A 21,253-nucleotide genomic window follows, 5' to 3' on the forward strand; every position below is an offset into this window, starting at 1 on the left:
TTCATAAATACCTCCACTTTCAATGAGATTCCACCACCAGGAATATCTTCCTCTCCCCTCCCCTTTCAAAAGGACTATTTTTTCTGCAATTCCCTGGTCAACTTTTCCATCTCATGGAAACAAAGAAAATAGGAGCAGCAGCAGCCCATTTGGCTCTCCTCTGTCATTTAATACAATCATGATTGATCATCCACCTTACTACCCTGTTTCTGCCATTTTCCCCCATCCCATCCAGATGTATCACGCTTTGGTATGGCAACTGCTTTCCACATGACCGCAAGAAACAGCGCAGAGTTGTGGACACAGCTTAGCACATCACAGAAACCAGCTTCCCCTTCATAATCAAAGATCCCACCCACCCCAGAAGTTCTCTCTTCTCCCCCCCCCCCCCCCCTCAGTGGGCAACTCCTGGGGGATTGCAGGGGATGAGGAAGCCTGATTTGGTGAAAATTGCTGCAGAGCTAAATCTTGAAGCAGTAATGAAATTTATGAGAAAGGCAGATATTCAGAGACTGATAGCTGGCCATTATGTGGGGGAGAAAGTGTTTGAGGAAGAGGTGTTAAAACAGTTTCCTGGGAGTGAACCAGTGATTTCTGAGGCACAGCTCAAGCTGGCAAAGATAGAAGCTGAACAAGAACAAACTCGGCTGAAGTTTGAGGCTGAGGCAGAACAAAGGAAGATAAATGCCCAGATAGAAATGAGGAAGATGGAGCTGGAGTTTGAGGAAAAGGAGAAACAGCGGCAGCATGAGTTAGCAATGAAGCAAAGGAGTTCTGTTAGAGCTAGGGCTAAAGAATTAGCCAAGGCCAATAGTTCTGTGCAGCCTGATGTTGTTCCCTGTGACAGCCCTAAACAGGATGCAAATTATGATGACTTGTCTGAGACTTGTCTGAGACTTTTCTGTCTTCACTGGAGGATCAAAATCCTTGTATTGAGTCTAAATATAAAGATTTGTCTCTGTCCAGGAAAGAATTTATAATGGAGCAGACTAAAGGCTCTGAGCTTACTGAATTGAGAGAAAAAGCACTCTCAAGTGATGACATGGTAGGTAAACCTAATCCAAGTCCCCCTGTGACTCCTTTGCAGCCTATTCCTGTTCTTGGTGAACCCTTTTCGAAGGTGGTTGTGGAATGTGTTAGCCCATTGCCAAAGGATTGGGATGAAGGAATTCATTTGCTTTTGTTTGCAGTGAGAGAGTTAGTGCAGAAAACCTTAGGATTCAGTCCTTTTGAACTTGTGTCTGGACATCAAGAAAGAGGAACTTTAGAATTGCTAAGGGAACAATGCGTTAATGAGGAGGTGCATTTGAATTTATTGGACTATGTTCAGAAATTTAAAAACTGACTGGGAAAGGCTTGCCAAATTGAAAGCCTTTGTTTTGAGAAAATGACTGTTAATGTTGACACTGAAAATTGGAAAGTTGAGACTAATGAAGATTGTGTTAGACCAAATATGCTCTCAGAAAGGCTGCAAAATAAAAATATTTTGAGAAACATTGAAACGAAATTGGAACATTTCCAATAGCGACAAGGAAAACAAGTGAAATAATTAATTTTAAAATTTCAAAACATGTTTGATAATGGATAAGATGGAGTATGAGCATGTGATAGGTCACATGGAAGCCAATCAGCAATGACCTTTCCTGGTTAAATGAGAAAAATGTACCTTTACTAATCTGATATTCCGTAATTGTGTAGAATGATAATTATTAACACATTTCTTTACCAACTGTAATTTCTTTACCAACAGCTCTTAAAGATCAAAATTTTTTTTAGGGTGGAGGTGTTACGGATTAGGTTACTATTTGGTGAATGTCCCTTTAAGACAATAGTAAGACGTGTGTGTGACTGTGTGAGGCATCATTACGACAACAGCAGAACATAACAACGTGCTGACGTTTTAGTTCAGTCAGGAAGAGAGAGAGAAGGAAGAGAGACACACTGACTGCTCGTCTCTGTATCGATGGATGAAAAACAGTAACTGTGTCTGTCACTACAATCCACGTATGGATTTTTGGAATAATCCAGTGGAGTCCACTTTGTCATTGACTGTAGAAGGAAACAGGTATTTGTGTGGACGGCCATGTCTTGAATGCCTCTCGGGGTGGCAGATACTTCGGAACAAAGCAGTGGAGATCATCAGTGATTGAGGTGTCGTATGGGTTCCATCGTGGAACATTTGGCTTTCATAATTTCTCTCTATTCTCTCTCTACATTTTCTGTTCAGACAATGGTGGTTTCGCAAAAGTCTTTGCTCACATTTCACCTTATGGCTTGCTGAACTGAACTTTGAGAACTATTCCTGGACTTGGAGTTTGGGAATTTGCCACATACACACTTTGGGTTTAGTTTTGGGGTTAATGTTTAATATCTAACATTTTTAATTCTGATATTCTAACATTTTTACTTTTATTTTTTCTTATTATCGTAAGTAGTTATTAATAAAATAGTTTCTAACACTTATACATGACTCAGTTTCTCTTGTTGCTGGTACGTAACAGCCTGAAAGCACGTACCACCTAGCTCAAGGACAGTTTCTATCCCGCTGTTATAAGACTATTGAATGGTTCCCTAGTACAATAAGATGGACTCTTGATCTCACAATCTACCAAGCTGTGACCTTGCAGCTTACTGTCAACTTACACTGCACTTTCTCTGTACTGTAACACTTTATTCTGCACTCTATTATTGCTTTTACCTTGTGCAACTCAATGCACTGTTCAAACGAATTGATCTCCATGAACAATATGCAAGACAAGTGTTTCACTGAACCTCTGTACATGTGACAATAATGAACCAATTTACTCTTGATTCCCTCAGTACTAACATAGAATACAGCACAGGATCAGGCCCTTCGGCCCATGATGCTGTGTCAAATTAATTGAGGTCATAATGCCTAATCCGTTCTGCCTGCACATGATCCATATCCCTCTGTTATCTGCATATTCATGTGCTTATCTCAGAGCCTCTCAAAGGCCTCTATCACATCTGCCTTCACCACCAATATCAGCTCTTGCCTCTCTCAATAACCCAGGGCAGATTACATCAGGCCCTGGGGACTTACCCACTTGAAGCTTCTCCAAGAGACTGAATACTATCTCTTTCTTTATCTCAAAATGCCCTCAAATACTATCATGCTCAACACTGCTCTCACTCTCCTCCATGTCCTTCTCCTTGGTGAATAATGACACAAAGTACTCATTAAGGACCTTGCCCATGTACTCTGCCTCCAAACACATGTTCCCACCTTCACCTTTGAGTGGTCATACCCTCCCCCTAGCTGTCCTCTTGCTCTCAATGTATGTGTAGAATGCCTTGGGATTCTCTTTAATCCTAGTTGCCAAAGACTTTTCGTGGCCCCTCCTGGCTCCCCTAATTCCTTTCTTAAGTTGTTTTTTGGCTTCTTTATACTTACTCAAAGGCCTTTTCAATTTTACCTTCCAGAATCTTATTTCTGCTTACTGCTCCTTGGCTTAAATTCACAACTTCTCTTGTCATCCAATGTTCCCTTACCTTCCCATCCTTGTCGTTCTTTCTTACTGTACTCTGTGCAATTCACCCTTAAACAACCTCAACATGTCAGATGTGGACCTGTCTAAAAACAGCTGTTGTAATACTCTTGTAACTTGCCCTCACCCAATTTAATAATTTCCCACAAGGTCCATTCTTATTTGTAGCTACCTGTAAACCTAAGGATCTGTGATCACTGTTTCCTATATGTTCCTCTAAATAAAGGTCATTCACCTGGCCAGGCTCATTTCCCAATACAAGGTCCAGTTTGGCTTCACCTCGAGTTGGAATATTCACATACTGTTTCTAAGAAACCCTCCTGGATGCACCTAACAAGTTCTACCCCATCTAACCCTCTTGCACTGAGGAGATCCCAGTCAATATTGGGGAAGTTGAAGTCCATAAGACATAGGAGCAGAATTAGGCCATTTGGCCCATCGAGTCTGCTCCGCCATTCAATCATGGCTGATTTATTTTGCCCTCTCAACCCAATTCTCCTGCCTTCTTCCCATAAACTTTGAACCCTTAGTAGTCAAGAAACTATCAGCCTCTGCTTTAAATATACCCAATGACTTGGCCTTCACAGCCGACTGTGGCAATGAATTCCACAGATTCACCACCCTCTGGCTAAAGGAATGTCTTTCTATTCTGAGGTTATGCCCTCTGGTCCTACTCCCACTACTGGAAACATCTTCACGTCCACTCCATCCAGGCCTTTCAATATTCAGTAGGTTTAATAAGATGCCCTCTTATCATTCTAAGCTCCAGCAAGTACAGAGCCATCAAACACTCCTTATACATTTACCTTTTCATTCCCGGGATCATTCTTATAAACCTCCTCAGGACCCTCTCCATTGCCAGTACATCCTTCCTTAGACACGGGGCCCAAAACTGCTCAAATTACTCCAAATGTGGTCTGACCAACACCTTATAAGGCCTCAGTATTACATCCTTGCTTTTAGATTCTAGTCCTCTCGAAATGAATGCAAACATTGCATTTGCCTTCCTTACTACCGATTCAACCTGCAAGTTAACCTTTAAGGAATCCTGCGCTAGGACTCCCAAGTCTCTGCACTTCAGAGTTCTGAATTTGCTCCCTGTTTAAAATAGTCTACAGCTTTATTCCTTCTACCAAAGTACATGACCATACACTTCCCCACACTGTATTCCATCTGCCACTTCTTTGCACATTCTCCCAACCTGTGCTGTCAGACTCCCTGCTTCCTCAACACTACCTGCAACTCCACCTATCTTTGTATCATGTGCAAACTTGGGCCACAAAGCCACCAATTCCATCATCCAGATCATTAACATATAACGTGAAAAGTAGCAGACCCAACACTGGCCCCTGTAGAACTCTAGTCATCAGCAGCCAACCAAAAAAGGCCCCCTTTATTCCCACTCTTTGCCTTCTGCCAGTCAGCCAATCTTCTATCCATACGAGTACCTTTCCTGTAATACCATGGGCTCCAATCTTGTTTAACAGCCTCATGTGTGGTATCTTGTCAAAGGCTTTCTGAAAATCCAAGTAAACAACATCCACTTGACTCTCCTTTGTCTATCCTGCCTGTTGCTTCCTTAAAGAATTCCAACAGATTTGTCAGGCAAGATCTCCCCTGAAGGAAACCATGCTGATTTCGGCCTATTTTATCATGTGGTCAAATTCTGTCGCTTTCCTGCAGCGCGTTGCTTTGTGAAGCACACCTTCTTTTGATGTCTTTTGATGCTTGCAGTCAGACCACTGGACATAACTTTCACTACAGTGATAGCATCTCTGTGAAGGCTGACGTGATTTTGACTGGAAGCTGCAGGTCTGCATATGTTGGCAAACATTGATGTTTTTGGGAGGGGGCTTTCGCTTCAGTACTGCCTGAATAAGTGGTGCTGGGGTCGGTTGAATTCGTGTAAGACCTCTCTTGACTGCCTCCCTGTGACTACTAGCTGTGGAGCATGCTTTGTCCCAGGAAAGTCATGCTTTTTGGACAGGAGGTTCTCACGTGTCTTCTCATCATAGACTCCAATAATCAACGCTTGGATAAGCATCACTTTTTTGAATTTGTTCAGTTGGATGTCTTTGTACTTTCATTCCTGCAAGCCAGAGTTAATCTTGTGATGAAATCATCTATGTTCTCATTGGGAGTCCGTCGCAGCTATGAGAACCTGAAGCGTGCCTTAAAGACATTGTCCTGCGTCCCCCAAATGTTGTCTAAAGCCTCAAACGCGCTAGCACTTGTTTTGCTCTGTAAGTGCAGAGTGTTGAAGTATTTTGCCTGCATTCTCTCAAGTGCATGCGAAGAAGTTTGAGTTTGCTAGCTTCCTCCAGCTCCACCGTTGGTGTTAAAACTGGTAAAGTTCGATGTAGTCCTAGAAAGTTTTCTTCCATTGTAGCCAGCTCTCTGGTGTTGGTTTCGCCATAGTTGCGGCCCAAAGTAGAGAGGCCATTCTTGTTTTGATCCTCATTGCCAATTGTTACGCATGCACAGAGCAAGAACAACAACAGTGCGGTAGAATAAACATCTTTATTGATTCATATTAATCAAAATACAGAAACTGAGCAACATACAATTGTAGATCCATGAGAAGGTCTGCGGAGACCTAAAAGCACGCAAGTCCCTGAAGTCCCGTGCCAAAAGTGAAGTTGCGCGTGTCAGAGGGCGTCATCGCTCTGCCGAACAATCGGCTGGCCAGTGCGCACATGCGTACTGCCACATGCGCACCATCGATCCGCTGGACAATAGACCGACCGGCATGCGCATATGCACAGGTGCACATTTGTTGCATTCTCCATACAGTTCAACTACGACAACCCTGTTGTTTTCACACCTTTCCCTAATCTGTCACAAATCTGCTCTTCAATGTTCGGGTAGCTATTGGGGAGTCTGTAGTATAATCCCATCAGAGCGATTGCACCTTTCCTATTTTTGAGTTCTACCCATATAGACTCAGTGGATGAGTCTTCCTTTATGTCCCCTCTGAGCGCAGCTGTAATATTGTCCCCGATTAGGAATGCAACTCCTCCCCTTCTTTTACCTCCTTTGGTTTCTCTTCTGAAACACCGAAACCCTGGAACATTAAGCAGCCAGTCCTGCCCCTTCTCAACCAAGTTTCTGTCACGGCCACAACTTCATAGTTCCATGTATTGATCTGTGCTCCAAGTTCATCTCCTTTACCCTTGGAGGTCAATCTGAGTGTTCCCAAATTGGAAACCATGGATGTAGTGGGAGATCCAGTTCCTACTGAAGTCCAGGACTGCAGCAGGCGTTCAAATTGGGTGACCCTGACCTATGCAAGAAATCGAGGTATGACCTTCGTAAAGCTATGAGGGATGCTAAGAGACAATACCAGTCCAAAATCAAGTCCCAGATCAGCTGTCAGTTGTGGCAGGGCTTATATGCTATAAATGGGGTACAAAGCAGTCGGGCAGCAGCACATCCCTTCCTGATGAGCTTAACACATTCTATGCACATTTTGAACAGAAGAAGAATGGAATATCACCACCCATCCTGAAATCCTTCAATACACCTGTAGCCACAGCCACCGCTGAAGACATCAGATCAGCCTTCCGGAAAGTGAACCCGCAGAAAACATCTGGCCCAGATGAAGTCCCCGGCCCTGTCCTTAGATCCTGCGCAGATCAGTCGGCGGGGGTATTTGAAGACATTTTTAACCTCTCCCTACTTCAATCTGAGGTCCCACCTGCTTTAAGAAGACCACTATCATCCTGGTCCCGAAGAAAAATAAGGTAGCGTGCCTGACTGACTACCGCCTAGTAGCTGACATCTACCAGCATGAAGTGCTTCAAGAGGCTGGATATTGTATACATCAACTACAGTCCTCCAGACATCCTCAACCCACTGCTATTTGCCTATGACACAGCAGACAGCATCTGCCCGGCCCCACACTCCTCCCTAGAGCATCTGGATCGTAACCATCTACAGTAGATTATTATTTATTGACTATGGCTCTGCCTTCAATATTATAATTCCAAGCATGTTTACATCATTCTTGTTTACATCAATGGTGCCAAGGTTATGAGGGTTTAAGAGCTTCAAGTTCTGAGGAGTGAATATCACCAACAGCCTGTCCTGGTCCAATCACGTGGAAGCCAATAGCTAAGAAAGCACAATAGCGCCTCTACTTCCTCAGGACACTGAAGAAATTTGGCATGTCCCCTTAGACCCGCACCAACTTTTATAAATGCACCATAGAATTTATTTATTTAACTGTTATTTAACATTTTCCTGTTTAAGTGTTGTTAGTCTGTCTTCAATCTCCTTTAACAGCATTTCCAAAGTGGAAAATTTCTGATCAAGTTTTTTTATCCAGGAGTTTAGAAACAGCTTCCAAGGTAAGATGAGGGTCTCCATTCCCCTTGCTTTCAGCTGCACCTTTAGCTCTGGTGTTCATTTCCGACAATTAAAAATCAAAATCAATCTTACAAAAGTATTATAAAAGTCTTATTAGGGGGTGGTGTACAAAAAATTAAAGTGAGTGGAGCAGTGCCAAGATGCGACCTACTCCATCTAGCGCCACCAAGAGAGTCCGAGTGGCATAGTGTCATGACAACAATCATTCCCTCAATGTCAACAAAAGAACTGGTCATTGCCTTCAGGAAGGGGGGGGGGGGTGATGCACATGCTCCTGTTTACATCAACGGTCCTGAGGGCAAGAGGGTTGAGAGCTTCAAGTTCCTCGGAGTTAACATCACCAATATTCTGTGCTGGTCCAAGCACTTATATGCCATGGCCAAGAAAGTGTACCAGCAACTCTACTTCCTCAAGAGGCTAAAGATATTTGGCATGTCCCCGTTGACCCTCACCAATTTTTATAGATGCACCGCAGAAATCATCTGATCCAGATGCATTACGGCTTAGTATGGCAACTGCTCTGCTCATGACCACAAAAAAACTGCAGAGAGTTGTGGACACAGCTCAGTACATCACGAAAACCAGCCTCCCCTCCACAGAATTTGTTCACACATCTCGCTGCCCCCATAAAGTAGCCAACATAATCAAAGACCTGACCTACCCTGGACATTCTCTCTTCTGCCCACTCCCATCAAGCAGAAGATAACAAAGGCTGAAAGCACATGCCACCAGGCTCAAGGACAGTTTTTATCCCGCTGTTATAAGACTATTGAGTGGAGCTCTTGTATGATAAGATGGACTCTTCACCTCACAATCTACCTTGTTATGGGCTTGCACCTTATTGTCTACTTGCACTGCACTTTCTCTGTAACTGTAACACTTTATTCTGCATTCTGTTATTGCTTTTCCCTTTTACTACCTCGATGTACCGATGTGATGAAATGATATGTATGGATGGCATGAAAAACAAAGTTTTTCACTTTACCTCTGAACATGTGACAATAATAAACCAATTGCCATTTGTGTCAACGTACCTTTTGCAGCCACAGACCCCCTTATCAAGTCTCCTATTGTTATAGCTCTGTCTGCCTTCACCCTGCCCTGCTGAGCCTTGGAGCCAGTCACAGTGCCACTGACCTAGCTGCTGCTGCTCAACAGTTCTCCTGAACAGTTATCCCATCCCCCTGCCCATTCCCCAATAGTATCCAAAACTGTATACTTGTTTTCGAGGGGAATGGCTGCGGAGAAATCCTGCACTGTCTACCCCCTCTACCTTTTCTGGTGGTCGTTCAACTGCCTTCAGCCTGCACCTTAGGTGTGACTTCCTTGGTAAAACTCTCAAATATGATGCTATCAGCATCTTGGATGGTCCTAAGTACGTCCATCTCCAGCTCCAGTACCTTAATGCAGCCAGCCAGGAGTGGTAGCTGGTTGCAATTCCCACAAATGAATTCATCAGGGACGCTGGAAATCTCCCTGATCTGGCACATCCTGCAGGAGGAACAAACCACTGTCCTAACCATCATCCCAGCTACACTATTCAGAAGAGTAATTTTAAGAACAACCTTAAATGGTCTTCCTCTTCTCAGCCTCCCTGCCAAAGCCTCTTGAGTTAAAGCCTCAGCACTTATACTCAAATACAGCATTTACAGCTCAAACACTGCCCTCTCTAAAATGGCCACTCCATTACAGCCTGCCTTCTAATTATTGGCTAGTGTGCCTCACAAAAGCCAATCAGAGACACAGCGGCAAAGCCCTGCACTTGAAGACATACGTCAACTCATATATTATTAAGTATATTCACCTCCACCTCGAACATATTTAATGACTGAGCCTCCACCGCCTTCTATGTTAGAGAATTTCATAGGTTCACCACTCTCCAGTTAAGAAAGTAATGATCTAGGTCTTAAATGGTATAACCCATATCCAGAAAATGGAGCCCCTGATTCTGGAACATTCTCCTTGCATCTTGGCTGTCTTGCAATGTCAGAATTTTACTCTTTTTTAAATGAGGTCCCCTCTCATTCTTCTATATTCCAGCAAATAGTTAAATAATTGACCCAATTCCTTCTTATTACAATCCTGTCATCCCCAGAAATGAGAGTTAAAAAATTGTATTTACTGGAAGTCTGAAATAACAGATGAAAACTTTTATATATAAAAAAGGATCTGCTTCTATAGTCCTGCTCGTGAACCTTGGTAAAAAGGGTGAAGCAGTCTGTGCACAAACAGCTTGGGCACTAAAAGGCTGCAAGGTGTGTTAGAACATAGAACAATACAGCACAAGAATAGGCCCTTTGGTTCACTATACGTGGCCAACAATGATGCCAATCTAACTAACCTGATCTTCCTGCACATGGTCTGTATCCCTCCATTTCCTGTTCATTTGTCTGTTTAAATGCCTCCTGACATCTCCTGAGGATATAAGGTCTGTGACTTTGTGGTTATGGTGCAGAGGGAGATGTAAGCATGTGTCTGGGGGCCAATGTTTGGCTTCAGAGATAAAGGTCACAACAGCACTGCCCTGCAGGAGATTGGCAAGTGACTTTTCTATGACTCCCCTCATTCGAACCTACTCCCTCTGAACTACACTTACTAAGAACCAATCCTTATATCGTCATCAAACCTGCTGTCAAGGGCAAAGCTATCTATCTCACAGAAGCCAAACATTAGCTCTAAGACACATGCTCATACCTTCCTCTGGACAAAAGCAAGAAAAGAATTCCCTTTGTTCTCATCTTCCACCCCAACAGCCTCCAATTTCAACAGATAATCCTTTGCAATTTCTGTTAACTCCAACAAATTCCACCAAACACACATTTCCCAACCTTTTCAAAGTGATCAGTTCCTTTGCGACTCCTTGGTGCACTCTTCCATCCCAATCTTATGGCACTTTTCCATGTAACTGGAGGAGATGCAACACCCATCCTTTCACCTCTTCCCTCCCACCATCCAGGGACCCAAACAGAGACAGTGATTCACTTGCACTTTCCTTCCAATTTACTGTACCGCATTCAGTGATTACAGTGTGGTCTCCTCAACAATGGAGAAGCACCTGCATTCAGTCTGCAGGAGTAATCCTGATGTCTGCCTCCTTAACTCTCCATCCCACTCTAACCTGTCCGTGGTCTCTTGCACCGTTACAACAATGCCTAACGCAAGCTTGAGGAACAAAATCTAATCTTCCGTCTGAGCATGTTGCTTCTTGTTCTTTCTGTGTCAGACCTGAACATTTGTGCCTGCTGTTATTCTGGCTCCTTTTTTTTCCTATTAGTATAATATGGCCCATTGGGCACGTCCCACAGCCTTGCAGTTAGCAACATAGAATCAGAATATGTTTTTGTCTGCATTCTAACTGCCACATTAACACATTTAGTCCACCCCTTCAGAAATAATCCCTCTGTTTTACACACCCACATCCCACCTTCTCTTTTACTGAAAACTAGTTTTTTTTCTTTCCCAGTCTTGGACCCAAAATGTTAACTGTTTCTCTTTCCACAGATTCTGCCTGACCTGCTGAGTGTTTCTAGCATTTTCTGTTTTTATTTCTGCCATCCCAGGAAACAGTCTAGTAAACCTTTGTTATACCTCTGCCATGGCAACAACATCTTTCCTCAGATAAGGAGACCATAACGGCACCTCACCAAGGTCCTGCATAGCTAACAAAGACATCCTCACTCTTGTATTCAAATCCTCTTGCAATTAAGGCCAACTTACCATTTGCCTTCCTAACTATTTGCTGCATTTAAACTCTTGCTTTCAATGACCAGTGTACCAGGACACCCAGAACTCAATGCGCTTTTCCTGTGCCCAATCTATGACCATCCAGATAATTACATTTGTTTTTTTAGAATCTCACATTTGCCCACATGATATTGCACCTGCCTTGCATTTGTCCATTCAATTTATCCAAGTTACATTGGAACTTCTTGCATTCTGACATCTCACATTCCACAACCCCATTCCCCCAGCTTTGTGCTGTCTGCAAACTTGAAAATAATACATTTAGTTTCCTTACCCACATCATTATGAATAGCTGGAACCCTAGCACTGATCCATGTGGCACTCACTGCCTGCCATTTGGGAAAAGCCCCAACCACTCCACGAATCATAGAACAGTATAGCACAGGAACAGGCCCTTTGGCCCACAATGTTGCTTCCACCACTACCCCAGGCAGTGCATTCCAGGCACCCATCACTCTCTGTGTAAAACAAAACTTGCCCCACCCATCTCCTTTGAACTTGCCCCCATCACCTTAAATGCATGCTCTCTGGTATTAGACATTTCAACCCTGGGGAAAAGATACCAGCTGTCTACTATATCTATGTCTCTCATAGTCTTATAAGTCTCTTATCAGATCTCCCCTTAGCCTCCAACACTCCAAAGAGAACAATCCAAGTTTGTCCAACCTATCCTCATAGCACATGCCCTTTAATCCAGGCAGCATCTTGGTAAACTTCTGCACCCTCTCCAAAACCTCAAAATCCTTCCTATAATGGGACAACCAGAACTGACTGCAATACTCCAGATGTGGCCTAACTAAAGTTTTATAAAACTGCAGCATAACTTCCTGACTTTTGAACTCAATGCCTCGACTAATGAAGGCAAGCATGCCATATGCCTTCTTTACCACCCTAACAACCTGTGTAGTCACTTTCAGGGAGCTATGGACTTGGACCCCATGATACCTCTGCTCATCAGCACTGTTAAGGGTCTTGACATTAACAGTGTACTGTCTCTTTACATTTGATGTCACATTTGGCTGGGTTGAACTTCATCTGCCATTTCTCTGCCCACTCTTCTTGCAATGGCACTTTCCAAGCACAATGCAGAAGATGCATAACTATAGTCTTATCTCTTCCCTTCCAACTACCCAGAATCAACCAGTCCTTCCAGATGAAGCAGCGATTCACTTAAGTTACTTACAATCTAGCATACTGTATTCAGTGCTCAAAATGCAGCCTATTCTAAATTGGACACCATGCACAGAATGAGTGACCATTTGTGGACCACCTCTTTTCAGTAGCAGAACTGAATAGTGTTGCCTGTCACTTCAATTCTCTCTTTCCAGCCTGTTTGTAGCTTTCTGTACTGTTAGAATGAAGCCCACTGTAAGCTTGAGAAATTGCATCTCACCTTTTGTTTGGGCACATTGCAGCCTTCCAGACTCAATGTCAAATTCAACAATTTTAGTAATTTATTTTAATAAGTAGTGATTTATTGTTCATATAGAATATGACTAGTTCTGATGTAAATTAGTCATCCGTAATATCAGTTTTTCCTCTCTCCATTGGGACTATTTAATCTGCTGGGCATTTAATGCAGCTCTGACCAGCAATTCATGTCTTCTACATGTTTTTTTTTGTTTACTCTCTAACTGCCCTTATTTACATTGAAGCCATCTGACCATGGGAGATATTCACCTTGTTTTACCCATCCCTTGCTTGTTCTTTCTGCAACTTAAACGAACTTGGTTTTCTCTTTTTCCTAGTTCAGACAAAGTGCCTTTGACCAAAAACAAATGTTTCTCCTTCCACAGATACTGCCTGATGAGCTGTGCATTTCTAGCTTCTTGCTTTATGGCTAGACAGGCAAAGCAACTGGCCAAGGTGGTAGATCAAATGTAACATGTAAAGTTGGTCATTTTGATAGGAAGAAGAGAAACAAATGAGAAACTAGTAAATGTCATTTAGAGATAAGGCAGTGTGCAATGCAGAATATTAATCTGCAGAGATAACAATTAGAAAGGCAAGCAGTACATGTGTGCCTTTTTCTCTTTCCCCACTCTCTGTGCAACTTAAAACTAATTTGTTTTCTCACTTTTTAGGTACGATGAAGGATCTTTGACCCAAAATTTCAACTCTGTTTTTCTTCCAAAAGGGTGCCAAGTGTTTTCACCACTGTCTGCTTTTATTAAAGGATATTGGGAATCTGGCTGGTAGTGGGGTTAACGAGATTGAATCAGCCATGATCTTACTGAATGGCAAAGTATCCTTGAGGGCAGTGCTCCAACTTTACGTTCTTCTGTCAAGCAGGACTTTAGTAAGGCATTTAACAAGGTCCCTCATGATAGTTGATCAGGATTAAGATGCACATCCATGGTGAATTGGTTGCTTGGATTCAGAATTGGCTTGTCCATAAAAGGCAGAGGATAGTGGTATTCTGGCAAGTCCGTGATGCACTGCAGGGATCAGTACCGGGACCTTTGTTTGTGAATAAATGACTTGAACCAAAATTCTGCTGAGCAGCAGAAACAGGTAGGTGCAAGTCAAAGTTTTCCGTAAAATTGCTCTCCCTAGTAAAGTAGCTGGGATGGCAGTGGCATGCTCCTCCTGCAGGATGTGGGAGATCAGGATCGTACCTGATGATTTCACCTGTAGGCAGTGCACCCAGCTGCAGCTCCTGGCATTAAGAAACTGGAGCTGGACATACTTAAGATCGCCTAGGACGCTCAGAGCATCATTGACAAGAGTTTTAGCGGGGTGGTCACACCTAAGGTAAAGGCAGCAAATAGTCAGATGGCCACCAGGAAAGGTAGAGTGGGAGTCTATTGGTGGCATTCGATGGACTAAGTCACAACTTGGCTTTGTTCCAATCACTTTTTAATCTTCTCTTTAATGAGTCTTTTACAATACTGGCACAAGTTTAATTTTGATTTTTAACTGTTGAAATGAACACCAGATCTAAAGCGTCAGCTAATGGTAAAGGTAATGGAGACCAACCTACTTTGGAAGCTATTTCTAATCTGGATAGAAAGTTCAACTGGAGCTTTGCCGAATTGAAGTCCATTTTAAAGAACTTTGAAGACAGACAAAATACACTTATCCAGGAAAACGCCAAACAAAAGCAACTAATTGCTGAACTCAACCGAGCTGGTAAAGAGAGAGATGCCAAACTCCACTCACTTGAAAAAGCCTTAATTACAACCAAGCAAAACCTGGAAAAGCAACATCAGAGGATCATTGACCTGGAAGGACACAGCAGGAGGAAAAATTTAAGAATCATCAGTTTTCCAGAGAACACCGAGACTGGTAACCCTACGGATTTCTTTTCTAAACCTCTTGTTGATGTGTTTGGTTCTGAAATGTTTCCTGTTCAGCCCATTCTCGATAGAGCTCACAGAGCAATAAGATCCAAACCTGCTCTGGACCAAAAACCTCGGCTAGTAATATTGAGATTTCATTATGTCAATATCAAGGAACTCTTGATTCGTACTGTTCGTGGACGTGGAATGATTCAATTTTAAACAATGGAAGTTTCGAATAATTGAAGATTACACCCCAGAAGTTATGAAAGAAAGGCTGACCTACAAACCAATTATGGCTCGTCTCTATCAAAGCAATTATCATCCTGCATTATTATTCCCAGCAAGGTTGAGAATTACACTACCTGATAAGTCTCGCAAATGGTTTAAATCACTCCAAGAGGCAGAAGAATTTCTTATAAACTAGCTTTTAATTTTAGAAGTGAAGAAATGCGGAAGAGACACAATGATTTTCCTTTGATTTACTACCTACTTGCTTTATTATCCAATTAATTTTTAGATTTAAACCTTTCCTTTTCCTTCTTTTAATATTTTTAATGTTTTGTTTTAATAATAAAGAATTTAACAAAATGACTGATCCTTTGCTTTCTTTTTCAAAATAACTATTAAATTTTAACTTTTAAATGTTGACTGTTAACGCCCTTCGGCTCTGTTTCATTCTCACAACTATGGTTGTTAGTTCTATTTGTTTTGACTATGTTGACAGCTTTGAGAATAAACATGGGTGGTTTATATATTTTTTTAACTTGGACTACTGCCACCAATAGAACTGGGGTTAGTTCAATTAGAGGGTAGCTTTCTGGCTGCCTATTGGCCAGTTTTTGGGTTGTTGGGGGAGGCGGGTGTTTTTAGTTTTTTCTCTTCTGGACTAAACTACAAATTTTTCTAAATTGTCGTCATATCCGCTTCCTCTTTCAACTTTTTTTTAACTTCTTCCTGCTGGTGAGACTCGTGTATAGCAAGATTAACCCTTTACATACCATATGTTTTTTAATCTGTTAAAATGGATAAGACTATTAATTTTATTTCATGGAATGTTAATGGCTTAAACAATCCGGTCAAGTGCAAGAAGATCTTTAAAGTTTTTCACAGATTAAATGCTCAGATTATTTTTGTTCAGGAGACTCATATCAGGAAGAAAGATAATCAACGTTTTTTTAGATTTTGGAGGGGTCAACAGTTCCATTCAAATTCACAAGCAAAAGTGATAGGAGTCTCTATTTTTACAGACTCCTCAATCTTGTTTGTCCATCATGACCAAATGGTAGATTTTTATTAATTACTGGTCTACTTCATAATAAAAAAGTTGTTATGATTAATGTTTATGCACCCAATGTAGATCACTCTGAATTTTTTAAACATTTGTTTGCATTTTTTCCTAATTTAAATGAATACACTTTGATTACGGGTAGAGATTTCAACTGCTGTTTAAACCCTTCGATAGATAGATCTGTGTCAAATCCTGCACTTCCAAACAAATCTGCTGTCTTTATTAACTCCTTCTTAGTTGAATCCGGTATTTTTGATGTTTGGAGATTTCTACACCCATATGATAAAGAATTCTCATTCTTTTCTCATGTCTACCCTAATTACTCGAGGATTGATTATTTTTTTATTGATGCTAGACTAGCTCCACTTACTATGGACTGTAAATACGATGCAATTACCATTTCTGATCATGCACCATTGAAATTATCAATTAAATTAGCAGATGTATCCTTTGATGTCAGACAATGGCGATTTAACCCTTCTCTATTACAAGACTTAGATTTCGTCCAGTTTATTAAAGAACAGATCTCATTTTTCTTTTTAACCAATTTTACTGAAGAAATCTCCAGTGGGATAATATGGGATACTCTTAAAGCATATATCCATGGTCAAATTATTTCATACTCAGCTGGATTGAAAAAACGAACTAATAACAAAATACGTATATGAGCTGACAAGATTAAAGAAATCAATAAAAAATATTCTGATACTCCTAATCTGGAGTCTTATAAAAAGAGAACAGAACTCCAATTACAACATAGTTTATTATTAACATCTTCAATTGAAAATCTACTACTAAAAAACAAAAGTCAATTTTATATACATGGTGACAAATCTAGTAAATTACTAGCCAACCAATTGAAAGCTACTTTATCTAAATGTCAGATTAATAAAATTCGTAAACCAGATGGTACCTACACGATAGATCATGTTCAAATTAACAAATGCTTTCAAGAATTTTATTCTTCTTTGTACCAATCAGAATTCCTTAAGGATTATACATTAATGCATGAATTTTTAAGAGATCTGAAGATTCCCTAATTATCTTTAAATGAACATTCTACATTAGATGCTCCCATTTCGGAGGAAGAAATAAAGAAAGTACTATTTTCAATGAACTCGGGTAAAGCACCCGGCCCTGACGGATATACAGCCAAATTTTTAAAATCTTTTTCTGATATTCTTGTTCCCTGGTTAGCAAAAATTTTTAAAGATGCCCTATCAGTAGGTAAACTACCACAATCTTTCTATGAAGCAACTATTTCTTTATTTCTTAAAAAGGATAAAGATCCCACTGATTGTGCATCTTATAGACCTATTTCTTTATTAAATGTAGATTCAAAAATATTTTTCAAAATATTGGCCTTTAGATTGGAAAAGGTTCTTCCACAAATTATCTCTGAAGACCAGACAGGATTTATTCAGAATCGTTAGTTACACTTTAATATTAGGAGATTAATGAATATTATATATACCCCCTCATCCCAAATTCTAGAATGTGTTGTCTCACTAGATGCTGAAAAGGCATTTGACAGAGTCGAATGGGAATATCTATTCATTACACTTCAAAAATTTAATTTTAGCCCTAAATTTATATCTGCGATTAAACTGATTTATTATACACCTATGGCTTCAATATTTACTAATAATCAAAGATCTCCTTTGTTTAGGCTTTACTAGACAAGGTTGCCCTTTAAACCCTTTATTATTTGATATTGCTTTGGAACCCTTGGCTATTGCACTCCAGGACTCTTCAAATATATGTGGCATTACTCGCGGACAGAAGATTCATAAGATATCTCTTTACTTTATATTTCTAATCCGGAGGAATCTATCCCCACAGTACTATCACTACTAGATCAGTTTAGTGTTTTTTCTGGCTATAGATTAAATTTTAATAAGAGCGAACTTTTTCCATTCAATATGCAAACCCCAATTTACAGGCAATTACTTTTTAGATTGGTAACTGACTATTTTATGCATTTAGGTGTTAAAATTACCAAGAAACATAAGGATTTATTTAAAGCTAATCTATTGCCTTTAATTGATCATGTTAAACAATTATTTACTAAATGGTCCCCACTGTCTTTATCATTGGTAGGCTGAATTAATGCAGTTAAGATGAATATTTTATCAAAATTTTTATATTTATTTCAAGCGATTCCAACTTTTGTCCCGAAATCTTTTTTTGACACTATTGATTCTAAAATTCTTTCATATTTGGCAGAATAAAAACCCAAGGTTAGGTAAGAAATATTTACAAAAACTAAAAAAGGATGGTGGTATGGCCCTGCCTAACTTTAGATTATATTATTGGGCAATTAATATCAGATATTTAATTTTTTGGATACAAGATTCAGACGTAATTCAATGTCCCAAATGGGTACACCTTGAGAACCAATCAGTACTTGGATTTTATTAGTTTCTATTTTAGGAGCTTCACTCCCCTTCGCACTTCCCAAATTAAGTAAACATATGATTAACCCGATTGTTAAACATACAATACGAATATGGTTTCAATTTCATAAATTTTTTGGATTGAATAAATTTAACTTGTCAAGTCCCATTCAATCTAATTTTTTCTTTCATCCATCCAGAGTTGACTCAGTTTTTTCTATATGGAAAAGGAAAGGAATAGTAGGTTTTCATGATTTATTCATTGATAACTATTTTTCATCTTTTGAACAACTGCCTAACAAATACAATTTGTCCAGATCACACTTTTTTCGATATTTGCAGATTAGAAATATTTTAAAAGCTAGTATACCCTCTTTTCCGACACCTTACAAAACTGAAATTACGGAAGAAATTTTAGGTCTTAACCCTCATCAGAAGGGCTTGATAGCAATAATCTATGACTTAATTATGAAAATACATCCAGAATCACTGGACAAAATTAAGAATGAATGGGAAAGTGAACTCCAGACATCTTTACCTACAGAGACATGGAAGAAAATTCTTCATTTAGATAATAAATCTTCAATGTGTGCCAGACACTCTTTGATACAGTTTAAGGTAGTTCACAGGACCCATATCTCAAAAGATAAGCTAGCCCATTTTTATCACCATATAAATCCTATATGTGACAGATGTAAATCAAATGTGGCTTCTTTGACTCATGTGTTTTGGTCTTGTCCTCTTTTGGAAAAATATTGGAAATGTAGCGGCTGCTACCGCGATGCGAGAATAAAGAGACGAGTCTGCAAGCTGTGGAACAAGACTGATTTACCCGCCTTGCGCAGGCCTTTTAAGCTGCGCGGTGCCCATCCTCCGAAAAAGGAAATGACGTACGCGCTACATCATCAAAACTTCTCACGCACGTGGGTTCTCCCCCCCGTCGCTTGGGGAAGATGAAGGCCCAGCGCCATCTTGGGCCTTGCCACTCCAACGACGTGTGCCCCAACCGCCGAGCCAGTTCGCTTGCGCGGACGGTGAGTCACCACACAACCCCCCTCCCCCCAGAACTGGCAATACAGTCCCCAAAGTTCACGGGCTGTGCTAGTCATTGCTTGGGTGGTCGGCCTCTGCGTCGCGGTGTTGAGACCTCGACCGGTTGAAGTAGGTCTAAATGGGCCGGTTTGAGGTGGTCCGTCATGAAGACATCTTCCTTGCCCCCAAAGTCCAAAATAAAGGCAGACCCATTATTTCTGATGACCCGGAACGGCCCCTTGTATGGTCGTTGCAACGGTGTCCAGGGTGTGCCCCTGCGAATGAAAACGAACTTACAGTCTCATAGTTCCTTGGGCTCACAGGATGGAGACTGACCATGTCGCGAAGTGGGAATCGGTGCCAAGCTGCCGAGCCCCTCACGCAGTCTTCCTAGGACTGCCGCAGGTTGTTCCTCTTGCCCCCTAAGGGCGGGTATGAACTCCCCTGGGATGACTGGGGCGCACCGTACCAGAGTTCAGCTGATGAAGCGTGGAGATCCTCCTTGGGAGGCAATGTGCATGCCAAGCAGGACCCAAGGAAGTTCGTCAACCCAGTTAGGACCTTTCAGGCAGGCCATCAAAGCTGATTTCAGATGGCGGTGGAAACGTTCTACCAACCTGTTTGACTGAGGGTGGTAGGCCGTGGTGGTGTGCAGCTGCGTTCCTAGCACGTTCGCTAATGCAGACCATAGCCTGGAGGTAAACTGGGCGCCTCTGTCTGAAGTGATGTGGGCCAGAACACCAAAGCGCGAGACCCAAGTTGTGAGCAGCGCCCGGGCACTGATGTCTGAGAGGGGGGTTGCCTCTGGCCACCTCGTGAAGCGGTCCACGATAGTAAGGAGGTACCGCACTCCTCTTGAAACAGGCAGGGGACCAACAAGGTCAACGTGAATGTGGTTGAACCTTCTACGGGTAGGCTCGAACTGCTGTGGCGGGACCTTGATGTGTCGTTGGATTTTTGATGTCTGGCAGTGCAGACTAGTCTTGGCCCACTCACTGACCTGTTTGCGCAGGCTGTGCCAGACGAACTTGCTGGCGACTAGTTGGACAGTCGATCTGATGGACGGGTGCGCCAACCCGTGTACTGAGTCGAAAATGCGTTTCTGCCAGGCTGCTGGAACTATAGGGCGGGGCTGACCTGTTGCGACGTCGCACAGGAGGATCCGTTGACCTGGGCCAACTATGAAATCTTGGAGCTGCAGTCCTGAGACTACAGTTCTGTAGCTGAGCAGCTCGCCGTCAGCTTGCTGTGCGTCAGCCAGGGCCGCGTAGTCTACACCCAGGGACAGGCTGTGGATGGTCGGTCTGGAGAGTGCGTCAGCAACAACATCGTCCTTTCCGGAGACATGTTGGATATCCGTTGTGAACTTGGAAACGTAGGACAAATGTCGCTGATGGCGGGCTGACCAGGGATCGGAGACCTTAGAGAAGGCAAAAGACAATGGCTTGTGGTCAGTGAAAGTGGTGAAAGGCCTGCCTTCTAAAAAGTACCGGAAATGCCGGATCGCCAGGTACAGCGCTAGTAGTTCTTGATCAAAGGCACTGTATTTAAGTTCGGGTGGCCTAAGGTGCCTGCTGAAAAACGCCAAGGGTGGCCAACGGCCTTCAATTAGTTGTTCCAGTACCCAACCGA

General features: G+C 41.8%; 1 protein-coding gene across 2 annotated transcripts in view; it reads right to left on the reverse strand.

Moving 5' to 3' along the window:
• Positions 1–21,253, reverse strand: part of c9orf72 (C9orf72-SMCR8 complex subunit) — a 77,971-nt gene that overhangs the window by 46,473 nt on the left and 10,245 nt on the right. The gene's annotated exons all lie outside the window — the stretch shown is intronic.

Source organism: Pristis pectinata, chromosome 7 (genome assembly GCF_009764475.1).
Source record: "Pristis pectinata isolate sPriPec2 chromosome 7, sPriPec2.1.pri, whole genome shotgun sequence".
In the NCBI taxonomy this organism is placed as follows: domain Eukaryota; kingdom Metazoa; phylum Chordata; class Chondrichthyes; order Rhinopristiformes; family Pristidae; genus Pristis; species Pristis pectinata.